An 11,875-nucleotide genomic window follows, 5' to 3' on the forward strand; every position below is an offset into this window, starting at 1 on the left:
ACAATTGCGGGCACCCGGCGGACATCGAGTCCGTGGGACCTGCGGGCACGCTCTAGGAGTGCGCAGCAGGCGCGCACGCCTGCCATTGTGCCGATGTATATTGTCGTGTGCTGGTTGGCAAAAGTTAATTGATTTGCGCAAAAAGGTTGGTAAAATGTTTAGTGCAACACTTTTGGTAGTAAAATTTTACATTTTGTATAGAGATACTGACCTGGACATTTATAGATAAGCAACTCCTATCCTCATATTGATTAGTGGTTCCAAATTAATAATAATACTGCAGTAGGGAACAGACACAAAAGATACGCTCCGCATCTTTCCAAATAACTGTTCTGCTTTATTATGACGCAATTGAGTGATTTTTATACACATGATTATTTAGGTATCTCATTAATATTACAATTGTACTTTTATGGTAACAAGGGGCGTAACATAGGCAGGCTAATTATAATCAGGACTCGAAAGAATGTAATGAAAACATTATTAGTGCCGTGTGCACAGTGAGGGCAGTGTACAATTCATATAAAATAGAATACAATTATATACAGAACTTACAAATTTCCTTTATAATATACACATCAGACCAAAAAGAGGGACAACTGAGGCTGCACAAGGGCTTGAGGGATTTGGTCTCAAAAGACAGACAATCCCTCCAAATGAGGGAAAGTTTGGAGCTATGTAGTAGGTCATATGCTGTCAGTGAGCATTAACGTGAATGCAAAATCCTGTCTTTGTGCACTGTGTATCAAATAATTCCTTTTTTTATTAAACTATTGTTTTCATTCTTTTTTCATCCTTTGTTGCTTCTCCGCCTGCTGATCTTCTGTGTTCTTTCTTGCAGGCATTTTCTGTCTATTTTCTCAGTGTGGGTTGCCTGATGGTGACAGCAGTGGACTATGCCTGCATCAGTGGCAGCTGGTGCTCCATTTTTTTTTGGGGGGGGGGGGGGACGAGAAGACCAGAGGAAGAAGCGGTGGAAGAACAAGATGGAGGAAGAAGAACACTGAAGGAAGACCAGAAGAAAGAAGATGGATGAAGAATCGAGGAAAGAAAGAAAGACATTAGTAAAGGGACCGTCTATTGTCTTTTTTAACATTTTTGATACTTTTTTTGTGAAATTGTAGGGGTACATTTGTACCCCATTACCAATTCACATGGGGGGGTATCTGGTGGTCCCCTTGTGAAAGGGGGCTTCCAGATTCCAATAAGCACCCCACCCGCAGACCCCCCAACCACCGGACAAGGGTTGTGGGGGTGAGGCCCTTCTCCCCATCAACAAGGGGACAAGGTGCTTTGGGGGGGCTACCCCAAAGCACCCTCCCAATGTTGAGGGCATGTGGCCTGGTATGGTTCAGGAGGGGGGACGCTCTCTCATCCCCACCTTTTTTCCTGTGGCCTGCCAGGTTGCGTGCTCGGATAAGGATCTGGTATGGATTTTTGGGGGGACCCCACGCTCTTTTTTTCAAAAAAATTGGCACGGGTTTCCCCTTAATATCCATACCAGACCTGAAGGGCCTGGTATGGAATTTGGGGGAACCCCCACACTTTTTTTTTTTTTTTTGGTTTGGTGTTCCCCTGTGGGGAAATCCCATGCCGTTTTTATCAATGAACTTTTATGTGTATTGTCAGTAGGGATGAGCCGAACACCCCCCGGTTCGGTTCGCACCAGAACTTGCGAACGACCCCCGCGTTCGGTACGAACGTTAGAACCCCATTGAAGTCTATGGGACTCGAACGTTCGAATTGGAAAGTGCTAATTTTAACGGCTAATATGCAAGATACTGTCCTAAAAAGGGTTTGGCGACCTGCCTCCTGCCTCAGGGGACATGGGTCACTGCAAAAAAAAGTTTTAAAAACTACCGTTTTGGCGGGAGCACTGATTTTAATGACGATTAAAGTGAAAAAAAAAAAGTGAAATATTCCTTTAAATATGGTGCCTGGGGGGTGTCTGTAGTATGCCTGTGAAGTGCCACGTGTTTCCCGTGTTTAGAACAGTCCCTGCACAAAATGACATTAAACGGAAATAACACCATTTAAAACTGCTTGCAGTTTTAATGTTATATCTGGTTCCTGCAATATGGTTGAAAATCATTCAGAAAAATGGCATGGGTAGCCCTCCCTGCCCATTACCAGCCCCGTTGGGTTTCGTACGCATATTAAGGGGAACCCCGTACCCATATTAAAAAAAAGGAAATGCGTGTGGCCCCCAGGCCCTATATACTCAGAACAGCAGTATACAGGCGGTGCAAACAAGACAGGGACTGTGAAGGTTTGTTGTGTTAAGTTGAATCTGTTTGTAATTTTCAACTGGTACATTTTTAAAGTGTAGCTCCAGTCAAAAAAACTATTTTTAAGCTTTTTGGAAAACATAGGGAAGGGTTATCACCCCTGTATAATTTGTTTTGTCGTCCATCTTTTTTCATCTCACTTGCTGTTGTCTCCTTCCGTTTGCAAGTAGGAGATGTTTGTAAATTGGATGTTTGAAAGTAGGGGCCTGCCCTATATGCTCTGCAGAAATGGCGGAACAAGGTGTTGGTTTTGCAACAACATTGTAAGCCCTCAAAGTGACTCTTGGTGGGCACTGGAGCGCCCTGCTGTGAACGATTATATCAAGAATTGTAATTACATGCCATTGTTGAACAGTGGTAGAAAAATTGACCTTTGGTGGTTGTGGTGCTGGTGCCACAACACTATAAGTCCTCACCGTTACTCTGGGTGGGCACAGGAAGGGGCCCTCCTGTGAAATATTATATCAAGAATTGTAATTACATGTCCCTGTTAAACAGGGGCAGAAAAATTGGGCCTTAGGCACTGGTGCCATCACACTGCAACCTCTGCCATATACTCTAGTTTTATTGCAGGAATTAGCCCTGCTGCAAAGCATTGCATCAAAAATTTTACTTAAACGCTCCTGTTAAACAGGGGCAGAAAAATTGGGCCTTAGGCACTGGTGCCATCACACTGCAACCTCTGCCATATACTGTAGTTTTATTGCAGGAATTAGCCCTGCTGCAAAGCATTGCATCTAAAATTGTACTTAAACGCCCCTGTTAAACAGGGGCAGAAAAATTGGGCCTTAGGCACTGGTGCCATCACACTGCAACCTCTGCCATATACTCTAGTTTTATTGCAGGAATTAGCCCTGCTGCAAAGCATTGCATCAAAAATTGTACTTAAACGCCCCTGTTAAACAGGGGCAGAAAAATTGGGCCTTAGGCACTGGTGCCATCACACTGCAACCTCTGCCATACACTCTAGTTTTATTGCAGGAATTAGCCCTGCTGCAAAGCATTGCATCAAAAATTGTACTTAAACGCCCCTGTTAAACAGGGGCAGAAAAATTGGGCTGCTGGCATCACCCAGAACCAAAAATGTTCTTCCAACATATCAGCGGAGGAGGAAAAGGATAGACAATCAACATAACAGGACAGTCACTCAGCATCAGCATAGGCAGTTTTGAAGGGATGTGGTATTTCAAAAAAAATTATTCGGTTACATCAGCTTCAGGTGCTTGGTAGCTGTGGGTGATTCAAGACTGATTCATCTTGATGAAGGTCAGTCGATCAACTGATTCGGTGGACAGGCGCACCCTGTGATCGGTAACGAAGCCACCAGCAGCACTGAAGGTGCGTTCCGAAAGAACGCTGGATGCAGGACAGGCCAGTAGCTCAATTGCATACTGTGCAAGCTCTGGCCAGTGATCCATCCTCAAGACCCAGTAAGCCAGAGGATTTTCAGTGGGAAAGGTGTCCAAGTCTGACCTTGCCCCTAGGTATTCCTGCACCATGTAAATTAGACGCTGGCGATGGGTGCTGGAACCAATCATACCTTGGGGCTGCGGACTAAAAAATTGTCTGAAAGCATCAGTCAGACGGCCACCTTCTCCACCGCTCCTTCTGACTGATGCCTCAGCAACACGTTGTCCAGGACCAGGAGTTTGTGACCTCCCAGTCTCTGGGAACGCGTTGCACAGAGCTTTCTGCAAGGCCTCCCGGAGATGTCTCATCCTCTGCTCCCTCTGCGATGGCAAGATAAGGTCGGCAACCTTACCCTTGTACCGTGGATCAAGGAGAGTGGCCAGCCAGTAATGGTCCCTCTCCTTGATCCGAAGAATACGAGGATCCTTCCGCAGGCTTTGCAGGATCAGGGAGGCCATGCAGCGTAGGTTAGCTGAGGCATTCGGTCCGGAGTCCTCTGGGTCACTAAGGACAACATGATCCGCAGCTACCTCCTCCCAGCCACGTACAAGTCCACGTGTTTCTTGGGACTGTAAATCATCCCTATAAGACTGCTGCTGCTGATGCTGATGCTGAGTGCCAGCCTCCACCTCCATGCTGACACAATCATCCTCCTCCTCTTCTTCCTCCTCCTCACCCTCTTCCTGTGTGATGGGTGGCACAGCAGGAACACTGTCTGGATAAAGGGGGCCTTGAGAGGCAAGGAAGTCCTCCTCTTCCTGCCTCTGTTCTGCCTCAAGTGCCCTGTCCATTATTCCACGCAGCGTATGCTCCAAGAGGTGGACAAGAGGTACAGTGTCACTGATGCATGCACTGTCACTGCTCACCATCCTTGTGGCCTCCTCAAACGGTGACAGGACAGTGCATGCATCCCTGATCATGCCCCACTGGCGTGGTGAGAAAAAACCAAGCTCCCCTGACCCTGTCCTGGTGCCGTAGTCGCACAGGTACTCATTGATGGCCCTCTGCTGCGTGTGCAGCCGCTGCAGCATGGCCAATGTTGAGTTCCATCTGGTGGGCATGTCACATATAAGGCGGTTCTTGGGCAGGTTCAACTCCTTTTGGAGCTCAGCCAGCCGAGCACAGGCATTAAATGATCGGCGGAAATGCACACAGACTCTCCTGGCCTGTTTCAGGACATCCTGTAAGCCGGGGTACCTGCCCAAGAACCGCTGCACCACCAGGTTAAGGACGTGAGCTACACAGGGCACATGGGTCAGTTGTCCCTGTCGGAGGGCGGAGAGGAGGTTGGTGCCATTGTCGCAAACCACCATTCCTGGCTTAAGCTGGCGTGGCGTCAACCACCTCTCGGCCTGCCCCTGCAGAGCTGACAAAACATCCGCCCCAGTGTGGCTCCTGTCCCCCAAACAAACCAGCGCAAGCACGGCATGGCATCGTTTTGCCTGCGTACTTGCGTAGCCCCTGCAACGCCTACGGAGCACCGCTGGTTCTGAGGACAGAGCACTGGAAGAGGCCATGGAGGAAGAAGAAGAGGAGGGGGTGGAGGAGAGAGGTGTGTCACAACCAATAGTAGCATTTTGGAGGCGTGGTGGCGGAACAACCTCCAACACTACTGCACCTTGTCCTGCATCCTTCCCAGCAGCCAGAAGGGTGACCCAATGGGCCGTGAAAGACAGGTAACGTCCCTGTCCATGCCTGCTGGACCATGAGTCAGCGGTAATATGCACCTTACCACTGACCGCCCTGTCCAGCGAGGCAAGGACATTGCCTTCCACATGCCGGTAGAGAGCCGGAATCGCCTTCCTTGAGAAAAAGTGGCGTTTGGGGACCTGCCACTGAGGAACCGCACATTGTACAAACTCACGGAAGGGGGCCGAGTCTACCAACTGAAAAGGCAGCAGTTGAAGTGCTAGCAATTTAGCCAAGCTAGCATTCAACCGCTGGGCATGTGGATGGCTGGGAGTAAACTTCTTCCGCCGGTCCAGCAGCTGGGGCAGGGACATTTGCCTGCTATAATCGGATGTGGATGTACCACTAGCAGAGTTCCCGGAAGCACTTGGCTGTGACACACCTAATTCTACACCTTCATTCCTCTCAGAGCAGGTTTCAGAGAGGACTGAAGGTCTAGTGGGGTTAGAGATGCCAGCTGATGAGGAGCAAGGAGAGGTCCGCTTTGTTCTTTGGTGTGGGTCTTTGAGGTACGCTTGCCAACGAGCTGCATGGCAGGTCAACATATGTCTGGTCAAGCATGTGGTGCCCAAGCGGCTGATGTTTTGGCCACGTGAGATACGCTTGAGACATATGTTGCAAATAGCAGCGGTGCGATCTGATGCACTCGTCTCAAAAAAGGCCCACACCAAAGAACTTTTAGAATAACGCGCAGAGGAAGCGCTCTGCGCAGGCGGAGCTCTGCGGTGTGATTCCGTCGGTGTGCTGCCCCTAAGCTGGCCCCCGGAGGGCATCCTGCCTCGTTGGACATGTGCCTCCTCCTCCTCCTCCTCCTCCTCCCTCCTTCCAGGCACCCACGTGGAGTCAGTGCCCTCATCATCCCCTCCCTCTTCATCGCTGTAGCAAACCTGGTAGTATGCTGCAGCTTGTGGAACATGACTGCCAGATTTATGTGCTTCTTGAGCATCCTCTCTCTCTGCGCTCACGCTACTGCCTTCCTCTAGCTGAGTGTCATCATCAGAGCCCACCAAACACTGGGCATCCTCCTGGAGCATGTACCCAACACTGTGCTCAAAGAGTTCAGGAGACTCCTCAGGAGGACGTGGTGGGTCTAGGGAAGGAGTCACTGATGATGACATTGAGAGGAGGGACGACGATGTGTTGGCAGCTGCTTTTCTACTACCCTGAGACTGGGTGAGAGAGGATGAGGAGGATGAAGAGGGCTTGGTCATCCACTCTACCAAGTCGTTGGCATGTTGCGGTTCAACATGTCCAGCTGCAGAAAAGAAGAACAAGTATGTCCCATGGCCACGTGCTGATGACAATGCACCGCGTCCACGACCAGCACTGTTGTCTCTAGACACAGAGCCTGCTTGCCCTCTTTTATCGGCTCGCGCCTGTCTGCCTCTCCTTGCTGGCCTTCCAGACATGGTAATGGCCTGAAGGGAGTTGGGTAAAACAGTGGTTGGGTAGTTTATATTGTGCTGGAGGCACACAACACCCACTAACTCCTGCAGATGCCTTTTTTATAGAACAGCAGAGTTAAAGGGGTATATACAGATGTATACTGTGCTGTGCTGGAGGCACATACAACTTCCAATAACTCCCGCAGATGACAATCGGGCCCAAATAGAGAACAGCTATGTAGGTGGATAATAGCGGTATGTACTGGGTACAGAGCACGCACACAGCACGCACTATCTCCTGAGTGACACTACTGACTGCAAGCTCTATTGTTAAAGATGGACCACTAGCTATATAGGTGAGGTGAATATCACGGTGTATACTGCGGTCAGGGCACGCAGACAATAACCAGAAAACAGCAGAGTTAAAGGGGTATATACAGATGTATACTGTGCTGTGCTGGAGGCACACACAACTTCCAATAACTCCCGCAGATGACAATCGGGCCCAAATAGAGAACAGCTATGTAGGTGGATAATAGCGGTATGTACTGGGTACAGAGCACGCACACAGCACGCACTATCTCCTGAGTGACACTACTGACTGCAAGCTCTATTGTTAAAGATGGACCACTAGCTATATAGGTGAGGTGAATATCACGGTGTATACTGCGGTCAGGGCACGCAGACAATAACCAGAAAACAGCAGAGTTAAAGGGGTATATACAGATGTATACTGTGCTGTGCTGGAAGCACAGCACAACTTCCAATAACTCCAGCAGATGACAATCGGGCTCAAATAGAGAACAGCTATGTAGGTGTATATAGTGGTATGTACTGGGTACAGAGCACGCAGACAGCACGCACTAACACTACTGACTGCAAGCTCTATTATTAAAGCTAGATCACTAGCTATATAGGTGAGGTGAATATAGTGGTGTATACTGCGGTCAGGGCACAGACAGTAACCACTACACAAGAGCAAAATAGTAAATCAGCCAAAAACGATTGGTGTGTAACTGTGTTGAAGGTACACAGAACACCCACTGCTTCAGATGCTAACAAACACTACATGAGGCCGCCTGAAAGGCGGCTTTATATAGTGTGGGGCGTGCACTACACAGCCTGAGCTATGATTGGCCACAGGCAGGATGCCTGTGTCCAACCATTGCTCTCCTCGCTGCTGGCACTGCGATTGGCCAAGCATGCGGGGGTCACAGTGCATGCTTGGCCAATCGTGAGACAGCAATGCATTGCGCCATCGCAGTGCATTGTGGGCCACACGAATTTTGCCGCGAACGGCCCAAACGTTCGGAATTCGGCGAACGCACGAACGACCGATGTTCAAGTCGAACATGCGTTCGACTCGAACACGAAGCCCATCCCTAATTGTCAGACCGACAATTCATTATAGCCTGTACTATAGCTAGCACTAGTACTTTCAAATTACTTTTTTTCCTTTAGAAATGTCATTTTGCTCTGACTGTTCTAAACACGGAAAACATGCACCACTTTACAGGCATACTATAGATTTTTTAACTTTAAGCATTATTAAAATCACTGCTCCCGAAAAAAAAACACAGTTTTTAAAACTTTTTTTTGCATTGATACATGTCCCCTGGGGTAGGACCCGGGTCCCCAAACACTTTGTAAGACAATACCATGCATATAAGCCTTTAGAATTAGCACTTTTGATTTTTCATGTTCGTATCCCAGACTTTAATTGTGTTTGCGTGTTCGGACACATTTTTTGTCTGTTCGCATTTTTCTGATGCGAACTGAACGGGCGGGTGTTCAGCCCATCCCTAATAAAGACGTTATATATCACAATGGCTAAAGTAGTGCATGTTCAAACCCTAATAACATAAATAATACAATTTTATTGGATTTTTACTCCAGGAGTATATAATGAATTTAGCAATTCTAAAGAGATGCTTAAATAATGCATTACATGATAATTAAACCCATTCGATTTTAGTCGACTAAAATACGACTAAAACAATTCAGAAAACGATAATGGCATTTTAGTCAAAAGACTATAACTAAAATTAAATTAAAATTTGATGTCAAAATGAACACTGATATATACTGTATATTAAGGTGGTTTGTTATATGATGTTTCAGTACAACTGTGGAAAAAGGGTGAGATTAGGACCTAAAATGTAGCTATCATTGGAAGATTATGTTTATATTATTGCCACAGATATGCTGTAAAATCAAATTTTCATACATTTATAGAATAAAAAGAGCTAAAATGATAACCCTATGTAGAGATCTTTGTATGACGGGACTAGAAAAAGGAAGTTCATTAACCAGCAGCCGATAGCTTCCGTCTCTTACTTTGCTTCAGAACATCCGTCGTTTTTGGTCGGTCGGAACAGCATACAGATGAACGGTTTTCCCGATAGGAATTTGTTCCATAGGAAATATTTAAAACATGTTCTATTTCTAGGTCCATCAGAATTTTCCAAAAAAAAAAGTCCAATGAGGCCCACACAAGATCGGAATATCCGATGAAAAGATTCCGTCGGACTTTCTCTGCCGGAAAGTCCGACCATGTGTACGCGGCATTAGGGAAGATTTCCCTTCACTTTTTGTCCCATAGCCAAACAGCAAGTGAGAGAAAATCCTTCCACAGTGAGGGAATCCTAATTTGCAAGATTTCCACTCTATTACTGTTCTGATGTCAACCCAAAATAAAGTGCAACAAATAATAATACATTCCTAAAAAAGTTCATGTGGTTTGGTGCTCCAATCAAGATAAATCAATATGAAAGTCCTAGTGACACTCCTAATAGAACAAATAAATGCTCCAATTAAATTTCCTTCCCCAGTGCATGAAAACCAAATGCTCCTGTGAAAAAACAGTTACCAAAGCACCATGACCCCCCCCCATTACAAAGCATTCATGGCAAGGCTAAGCCCGTGTACACACGGTCGGAGAATCCATCGGAATGTGTCCTATCGGACCGTGTCGTCGGATAATCCGACTGTGTGTGGTATGCATCGGACTGATTCCGTTGGAATATCCGTCGGACCCAATTTTCCAACATGTTGGAAATATTTTCCGACCAACTGGGCCGATCGGACATACTCCGATCATGTGTAGAGAATTTTGATCGGACCAAGTGCCACGCATGCTCAGATCAAATTCCTACATCAAAGCTATTGGCTACTATCCTGAATGTAGTCCCATCGTAACGAAATTACGTCATCACGTTCTGAATGATCGGATTTTTCGACAACTTAGTCCGACCGTGTGTATGCAACAGTTTCGGACAAGATCCGACGGGCAAAATCCGACTGACAAAATCCGACGGATTTGGTTGTCGAAATCTCAGACCGAGTGTACAGGGGCTAAAATGCAAAATATCGAGCACAACTTTCTCTCCACACTGCCAATGGTGTATGTCCAGCTCTCCACATCAGCCAATCATATATATGAAGAGGAAGAAACACTCACATAGTGTAAATCAACAGATTGTGTATTTATTTAAAATGAAATAAAACGCTCACATAGTATGAATACAATCAAAAGTATTTGATGAATAAAATCTTAAGCAATTGATCCGTACTTCTGACATGCATGGTGATGTCACCACGTCCCGACCTTGCTGTCCATGTTGTAGGTATTGTTGTCCATTACAACTGTGGTACAAAAGAAAGTTCAGGTTTCGGCCATCCCCAGAGCATATTCAGAAACTCTGAGAAATATGAAAGGAGGGAAGGGGGGAGGCGCACCTAATGCCGCGTACACACAATTGGACTTTTCGACAGACTTGGTCTGGCGGACAATCCGACGGATTTTGTAGCTGAGGTCCGCCGGACTTTCAAAAGAACAGACTTGGCGACACACGATCACTCCAAAAGTCAGACGGATTCGAACATGATGACGTAAAATGCCATAAAACTATCCCCTATTTTGTAAAAGCTATAACTTTTGTGCAAACCAATAAATAAATAAATAAATCCTTATTGCGATTTTTTTTACCAAAAATATGTAGAAGAATACGTATTGGCCTAAACTGAGGGGAAAAAATGTTTTTTTTATACATTTTTGGGGGATATGTAAAATGTAAAAAATGTTTTTTTTATTTTTTTCAAAATTGTCGCTCTATTTTTGTTTATAGCGCAAAAAATAAAAACCGCAGAGGCGATCAAATACCACCAAAAGAAATCTCTATTTGTGGGAAAAAAAGGATGTCAGTTTTGTTCGGGAGCCTCGTCGCACGACCACGCAATTGTCAGTTAAAGCGACACAGTGCCGAACCGCAAAAAGTGCTCTGATCTTTGGCCAGCCAAATGGTCCGGGGCTGAAGTGGTTAACCACTTAAGGACCGCCACATGTAAAAATACGTCGGCACAATGGCACCGACAGGCACAAGCACGTACCAGTACGTGCTTGCCTTCCAGCGGGTGGGGGGTCCGATCGGACCCCCTCCCGCTGGCTGCGGCGGTCCATTTCGCTTCAGGAGCGATCCGGGATGAGGGGATGGCCGTTGGTTTCTGGCCATCCCCTCTCGATCGCTCCTGGCGAATGAGAAGCTTCCCCTGCCTGTGTAGTGTAAACACAGGCAGGGAGGAAGTGATGTTACTCTCCTCGGGCACACAAATCACTCCCCGATCATCCCCCCCCAGTCACAGTGTCACTGATTGCAGTGATCATTTATTTACTGATCACTGCATTTAGTGTCAGTTGTGACAGTAAAAAGTGTCAGGGCAGTTAGTGTTAGGTTCAGGGTAGCCCCCTACCCCCCCAATAAAGGTTTAACCCCCTGATTGCCCCAAGAGTTAACCCTTTTACCCCCTTTTGCCAGTGTCACTAAGCGATCGTTTTTCTGATCGCTGATCGCTAGGTAGCTAGTTATTTTTTTTAGGTTCACCGCCAGGTTTTTATAGCATTAGGTACCCCCATATACTACCCAATAAAGGTTTTAACCCCCTGATTGCCCCCAGATAACCCTTTCACCCCCTTTTGCCAGTGTCACTAAGCGATCATTTTTCTGATCGCTGCATTAGTGTCACTGGTGCCGCTAGGTAGCTAGTTATTTTTTATGTTCACCGCCAGGTTTTCATAGTGTTAGGTACCCCATATACTACCCAATA

Source organism: Lithobates pipiens, unplaced genomic scaffold, assembly GCF_037356315.1.
Source record: "Lithobates pipiens isolate NorthernLeopardFrog02 unplaced genomic scaffold, aLitPip1_a1.2 Scaffold_27, whole genome shotgun sequence".
In the NCBI taxonomy this organism is placed as follows: domain Eukaryota; kingdom Metazoa; phylum Chordata; class Amphibia; order Anura; family Ranidae; genus Lithobates; species Lithobates pipiens.